The sequence below is a fragment of the Erinaceus europaeus genome, chromosome 16 (assembly GCF_950295315.1).
Source record: "Erinaceus europaeus chromosome 16, mEriEur2.1, whole genome shotgun sequence".
NCBI classification, from domain to species: domain Eukaryota; kingdom Metazoa; phylum Chordata; class Mammalia; order Eulipotyphla; family Erinaceidae; genus Erinaceus; species Erinaceus europaeus.
The window spans coordinates 40439223-40447016 of record NC_080177.1 but is presented as its reverse complement, the minus strand read 5'-3'; the positions used below and the strand labels follow the sequence as shown (position 1 = coordinate 40447016).

Below are 7794 nucleotides of genomic sequence, written 5' to 3'. Positions count from 1 at the left end.
CCCCTGGTTCCCACCAGGGGGGGGGAGGTTTTATGAGTGGTGAAATAGTGCTGAAGGTCTCTCTCTAGTCTCTTTCCTTTTCTATGTCCCATTCCCTCTCAGTTTCTCTCTGTCTCTATCCAAAATAAATAAGTAAAAAAAAAAAAGTAAGTACCTTTCCGTTTAGAGTCAAGATATTAAAGAACTTGTGTTTGACAGCTATTATGCATTTAACAGAATCTGACTTCAATGTTCTTTTAAAAGTCCAAAGTTCAACAAGGGCAAAAAAAGGGAATAAGTAAATAAAATAAATATTTTTAAAAAGTCCAAAGTTGAAGAATGACTAGTATTGTGCTGCCGAGTTCTCTGGTTCTTCTTTCTTTCTACTGCCTGGCTCTAGTGTAAGATCAGGGTGAGCAGGAACAGAGAAACACCCAAGGAAACCCTTCCTTTTAACCAGAACTTGGAGGAAAAAGTTTCCTACACTGGGACAATTTGGGAGATATCTGCTATTTTTTAATTCTTTTTTTTCTCTCCTAGCCCTGGCCTGGAGCCAACACCAATCATTTTGACACTGGAACAGTAGAGCAGGGATACAGATACCTAAAACTTCACAAAAAAAAGTCATCATTCTGCACAGAGGAATCTGAAGAGGGGAGGGGCTCCTGTTGGGCAAGGATTGAAATAGTTACTTTTTCTCTCTCGTAATTTCACCCAATGTACAGGCCTGGTCACACAAAACTGCACAACAATGTTAACAGCTAGCCCATTAAGATATAGTGGTCAGCTGTACTTTCGGGGGTTGGAGAGTGGTGCATCTGGTTGGACAAACTTATTACTATCCACAAGCACTTGGGTGCAATCCCACAGTCCCTACCTACAAGGGGGAAGCTTCATGAGTAGTGAAGCAGTACTGAAGGTGTCCTCTTTCTATCTCTCTCTTCCCTCTCAATTTCTCTCTGTCCTATCAAATAAATAAATAGGTTTTTTTTTTTATTCTAAAAAAAAAAAAAACCCTGATGTTAAAAACAAAGAAAGGGGATCTCTGGGAGTCAGAGCATGTAGAGGAAAATTTTGAACAAGAGACTGGAACTAACACTGAACACATACCCCAAGCTCCATGTGTGTAGAATACATCCACAGAAGCAACATGAAAGCTTTGAGAACTTAACTATGGTGTAAACCACTGCCATCTTTCAGATTAATCGTAGAGGGGTCACTTGAGGGTGAGAACCAAATAGCAGAGTATAGACTTTGAACATTAGCTGCCATTCCATTCCATATCTTGACTGTGGTCATGTTCTATGACCCTTTTTTTTTTTTTTTTTGGTGGGTCTGTGGTTTATTAACAGGACTCAGGGTGGGGGCGGCTGTGCAGCCTGGCGTTGGGGTTGGTGACCCTGATGGCCAGCTGGGCCGCCCGCTCCACGATGGCTTTGTGGTTCTTGGAGGAGACGTTGTGGACGATGTCTGCTCAGTAGGACTTGTTGCACATGAGCGGCACCTCCAGCTCCTTGACGTTGTGCACCAGGAACTTGCGGGAGCCGCTGGGCAGCATGTGCTTGGTCTTCCTGCTGCTGCCGTAGCCGATGTTGGGCATCAGGATCTGGCCCTTGAAGCGGCGCCGCACGCGGTTGTCGATGCCCCTGGGCTTCCTCCTGTTCCTCTTGATCTTCACATAGCGGTCCGACTGGTGCCGGATGAACTTCTTGGTCCGCTTCTTGACGATCTTGGGCTTCACGAGGGGTCTGAGGGCCGCCATGACGCTGAGCAGCAGATGGCCGCCACCTCCGTCGGCAGCGCCGAGGAAGAGAGCTCTATGATCTTTTAAGAGGTGTTAGATCTCAAAGAGCTAGCTATACGCTGGAAATGATAAAGGTTTGTGTATATAAATTAAGTTTAAAGTAATGTTAAAAAATGAATATACTATGGAAGGGGGAAGCAGAAATAAGAATTATAATTTAGAAATTTAGAAAGCTATTGTACTAATCAAATGAAGACAACATCTGGACCAATGAAGAAAATCCAGAGCCTTTAGGAGTATTTGTGTCAAGGTTACTCAACTTCAACAATATAGAAATTGGAGTTAGAGAATTCTTTGTGATGAGTAGATTATGCTGTGCCGTATAGGGCATCTAGAAGTGTTGATGGCTTCTACCTATTAGATTTCTGTTGCATCTACCCAGTTGTGACAACTAGAAATGTATCTAGACATGGTCATGCCCTGCCAGGGTAGAATTAGGTTGGGGTGGGGAGTTGCTGTTCTCAATAGACTTCTGATGCTTTGAACCACAGATTCACGTTAATCACCCTTATCAGTTCAGTTGGAGCAGGCCTCAGTCAGTTCTTTGCTATTATGAATAGATATCAGAATCCCAACATCTAAAACTATGAATTTTTCTTTTCTTTCTTTCTTTCTTTTTTTTTTCTTTTTACTAGAGAGACTTGGAAGTTCATTTAATGGTAGATGCAACAGAAATCAAATAGGTAGAAGCCATCAACACTTCTAGATGCCCTATATGGCACAGCATAATCTACTCATCACAAAGAATTCTCTAACTCCAATTTCTATATTGTTGAAGTTGAGTAACCTTGACACAAATACTCCTAGAGGCTCTGGATTTTCTTCATTAAGAGGGTTAAGCTGCTAGATCTTTAAAGGTACTTTAGGATTTTCATACAATTCCTGTGACCTATGGAATTATACTAAAATTACACATGTATTCTGTATTTATTTATTTATCTCCAGGGTTATTTCTGGGGCTTGGCGCCTGCACTATAAATCCACTGCTCCTGGTGGCCATTTTTTCCCCTTTTTTAAATTTTAAATTTTTTTAAATATTTACTTATTTTCCCTTTTGTTGCCCTTGTTTTTTATTGTTGTTGTTATTGATGTCGTTGTTGTTAGATAGGACAGAGAAAAATGGAGAGAAGGGGGAAGACAGAGAAAGATAGACATCTGCAGACCTGCTTCACCACCTGTGAAGCAACTCTTCTGAAGGTGGGCAGCCCGGTGCTCAAATCGGGATCCTTATGCCAGTCCTTGAGCTTTGCGCTTAACCCGCAGCGCTACCACCTGACTCCCTTGTTTTCCATTTTTATTGGATAGGACAGAGAGAAATTGAGAGGGAAGGGGAAGATAGAGTGAAAAACACCTGCAGACTTGCTTCACTGCTTTTGAAGCGCCCCTACAGGTGAGGAGCTGGGGGCTCAAACCCGGATCCTTGAGTGGGTCCTTGTGCTTCCTACTATGTGCTTAACCCAGTGCGTCACTACTCAGCCCCCACACTTATTCTGTTGCACAGTAATTGTCTCAAATTTTGAAACTCAAAGTTAGGGTACTTGCTATATTCCTATTGGTGTCTCCAAAATAGAGATAATTTTTCTTTCCAGGAAATGATGTGGAATAGAGAAAGTTTGTATAAAATGAATGAAAGAAGGGTGCCGGGTGGTAGTGCAGCGGGTTAAGCGCACATGGCACAAAGTGCAAGGATTGGTGTAAGGATCCGGGTCCCAACCTACAGGGGAGTCGCTTCACTGCTGGGCTAGCCTGAGGGTGTTTCATCCCAGGCATGTGCTCTCTTAGTTGGAGAGAACTCGGCTGGAGCCAACCTAGGCTGCTGCTTACTCAGTTGGGAGAGGAACCAGGAACTCTCCTGGCTGAGCAGGACCCAACGCAATTCTCCTTTATTGATCAGATACAACATCCTTTATACAATCTCTTTAACCGGAAGTGGCAAATGGGGAAAGGAAATGGCTAGGAGAAGGGGCGAAGCAAAAAAAGAGCCAGAACATAGAAAGCTTTCATAACAGCTGCTGCAAGGCTCTAACCAATGGGATTAAACCAATACCCTGCAGGCAGGGCAGGTCTCAGGCAAAACAGTGATTATGTAAATAGACCACAGCATCAAGCAATGCAGCAGACCTGGCCTACAGTGAAGCAGGTCTTAGGTGTCTTTCTCTCCCCCTCTGTCTTCTCCTTCTCTCTCCATTTCTCTGTCCTATCCAACAATGACAACATAAATAACAACAATAATAACTACAACAAGAAAACAACAAGGGCAACAAAGGGAATAAGTAAAAAAATAAATATTTTTTTAAAAAATGAAAGAGAGCCAGGGAGATAGTAGAGCAGTAATGTACGATCTTCATGTCTGAGACCTAGAGGTCCATATTCATTCAGTGGCATACCATAAACCAGAGCTAAGCAGTGTTCTGGTCTTTTTCTTCCCCTCTAATTAAAATAAAATAAATCATAGGGCTGGGTGGTGTGCAGCCTGTTGAACACAAAAGTTTCTATGTGTAAGGACCCAGGTACAAGCTCCCTGGTCCCCACCTGCGGGAGAAAGCTTCCGGAGCAGTGAGGAGGGGAAGACAGGACTAGTGTCTAATGGAGAGGTGGCCTAGTTGTGTCTTGCTGGTTTCCAGTGGTCGAAAGTGGAATGTAGGTGAATCTACCTAGTCATACAATCCTCAGGAAGTAAAATTAGAAATGGTAAATAGTCTGATGAACTAGTGGATCTAAGACGTCATAGTGCTTAAGAGTTTTCGTGCCAGAAGTTAATGGCTGAATCCCTAGATCGCAGCAGTGGTTGCGACCTGGTACCACAGAAAAGCCAGATAAAACCTATCCACCTAGGAGCGCAGTGGGTCAAGTGCAAGTGGAGCCAAGCGTAAGGACCAGAAAGGATCCCGGTTCGAGCCCCCAACTCCCCACTTGTAGGGACTACCAGGCCACCTGATCATCTGGGGCTCTAGTCAGGGAGTCCTTGGGTTCCCACATAGATGAGATGGGCCTAGAACTCTAATAGATCTCTCCACCATCACTGGCCACTTTCATCAAGAACATCATCATAAACCTTCTTGTGGGCCTCTACAGGATGTTGCCCTCAATGTAGAACAACAATGGTAGAAACTGCCCCACTCTCCCAAAGGAGGCTGGATCAACATACTTTGCCACTCAAGGAAAACTGGTACTGAAATGAGTGTGGCCTAGAATGTTCCTAGCTATGACTGCAAGCTTAGAGTAGCAGGAATGCAGAGGTTATACTGGCTCCTGTGCTGAATATGAGTAGACACGGGCCCTAGGTCAGATCGATGGGGTTTACAGTTAACAGTATTTAAATATATTTTCCCCATATTTGGGAGCTACTCTCTGCCCTGATCCAGCTTTCTAGTCCTATTTTCAACTCTGACACCATCTTCCAAGACAGTATTTTAGCCCACCTACATGTTAGCTACTGGGCTCAGGCAAAAATTAGTAAAGTCATGGGCCCCTTGGAATATACCTGAAATAGACTTCCTAGCATCTTAGCCACTGAGCCACCTCCCAGACAGACTTCTTAACAACATGAAACAACATGAAAACCCCAAATCTCATCTGATCTTTTCTTACCTGTAGATTCCTGATTATTAAACAATTTGTTCTGCTTTTCAGCACCAAGTTGCAGATGCTTTCACGACGCCAACCTGACTTCCCTGGGCAAAGGACCTCACCAATGTGTCCTGGAACCTCATCTCCCCAGAGATCTACACCACTAAGGAAAGATAGAAACAGGCCACGTGTATGGATCAACCTGTCAACACCCAAGTCCAGTGGAGAAGCAATTACAGAAGCCAGGCCTGCCATCTTTTGCACCCCATAAAGAATTTTGGGGGAGTCGGACGGTGGTAGCAAAGCAGGTTAAGCGCACGTGACACAGAGTGCAAGGACCGGCATGAGGATCCTGGTTCAAGCCCCGGCTCCCCACTTGCAGGGGAGTCGCTTCACAAGCAGTGAAGCAGGTCTGCAGGTGTCTGTCTTTCTCTACCTCCTCTATCCTCCCCATCTCTCTCCATTTCTCTCTGTCCCATCCAACAGCAACGACAACAATAATAACTACAACAATAAAACAACAAGGGCAACAAAAGGGAATAAATAAATAAATATTAAAAAAAAAAAAAAGAATTTTGGTCCATACACCCAGAGGGATAAAGACTAGGGAAACTTCCTATGGGGAGGGGTGGGTTATGGAACTCTGGTGGTAGGAATTGTACCCCTCTTATCCTATAATCCTTCTTCCTTCCTTTCTTTACTTCTTTCTTTCTTTTTTTACACTTTATTTACTCATTTTTTTCCCTTTTGTTGCCCTTGTTATTTATCGTCATTGTTGTTGTTGGATAGGACAGAGAGAAATGGAGAGAGGAGAGGAAGACAGAGAGGGGGAGAGAAAGATAGACACCTGCAGACCTGCTTCACCATCTGTGAAGTGACACCCCCCGCACCCCCCTCCCCCGCAGGTGGGCAGCCGGGGGCTCCAACCAGGATCCTGATGCCCTTACATGCACTTTGTGCCATGTGCATTTAACCGGCTGTGCCACCGATGGGCTCCCTCTTTTTTTTTTTTTTTAACCAGAGCACTGCTCAGCTCTGGCTTATGGTGGTGTGGGAGATTGAACCTAAGACTTTGGAGCCTCAGGAATGAGAGTCTGTTTGCATAACCATTATGTATCTACCGCACCCTTTTCCTACAATTTTGTTCATCATTACTGAATCACTAATAAAAAGAAAGAAACAATATTCCTGGAAGAGATCAGTTCTCTAAAAGTTCCTGTCCTTGTTCTCTGTCTTCTCTTTCTAGTCTCAAAGAGCAAAACTGCATCCATCCACCACTATTCCCGGTGGCCATTTTGGAATACTTAACACTCATACCCCATCCCCAACAGTCAGCTCCACCATAGCAGTTGTCCCTTCTTTATCCACTATGTAACCTCCTGATTGGGAATTGATTTTTTTCTATGAGATCTTTGATATAAAATGCTCATTTTCCTATTATTAGATCCCATTTGAAAAAGCTAACAAAGCTCATATAAATTGTGTGTGTGTGAGACAGAGACTCCTTTTGGTTATTCTGAAATATATCTATTTGAAGGTTTTTTTTTAAAGCAAATATACATATTTAAATATTTATTTCCTTTTTGTTGCCCTTGTTTTTATTGTTGTTGTAGTTATTATTGTTGTTGATGTCGTCGTTGGATAGGACAGAGAGAAATGGAGAGAGGAGGGGAAGACAGAGAGAGAGGGGAGAGAAAGACAGACACCTGCAGACCTGCTTCACCGCCTGTGAAGCTACTCCCCTGAAGGTAGGGAGCCAGGGGCTCGAACTGGGGTCCTTACGCTGGTCCTTGCGCTTTGCGCCAAGTGCGCTTAACCCGCTGCGCTACCGCCTGACTACCGCAAACATATTATTTTAAAGATTTTATTTGTTTATTAATGAGAAAGGAGAGGGGGGGAGAGAAAGAAACAACCATACATCACTCCGCTATATGTGCTGTGGTGGACTGAACTCGGGATCTAATGCTTGAGAATCCGATGCTTTATCCACTGCGTTACCTCCCAGTTTTCTCCATAAAACTTTGTAGAACCCAAAATGTCCCCCTCGCCCTAAATTTGCCTCAGATCTAATATGCTGTTTCAGAATTTAAGATCTTAACATGAATTTCGGGTTGTACCTCTACTCTCTGGCCACTGAAGGCCAAGTCTAATGTTGGTTGGAATCGGTCCCAATTTCTACTTAGAATTTGCGGCAGAAAAGAGAGGACCGCTGGTACAGACCTACCGAGAAGATATTTGCAGGATACCAATCGGGTGCGATGGGGCGGTGCCAGTCAAAACTCCTCCCCTCACGGAAACCAATACGAGGGGACGAGAAAGGGAGGGGAGGGGCGAGGCCTGCAGGTGACCTTGTGATTGGTCCTTCGGCTCCGGCAGTCTGTAAAGCCGCCGGGAGGTGTCAGCCTTACTAGAACCCCCAACTGTCTGCTGTTTGTCCTCTC

General features: G+C 44.2%; 1 pseudogene; it reads right to left on the bottom strand.

Annotated features, from left to right (window-relative positions):
* Positions 1-1309: 1309 nt before the first annotated feature.
* LOC103117350 (large ribosomal subunit protein eL32-like) lies at positions 1310-1812 on the bottom strand (annotated as a pseudogene).
* Positions 1813-7794: the final 5982 nt, after the last annotated feature.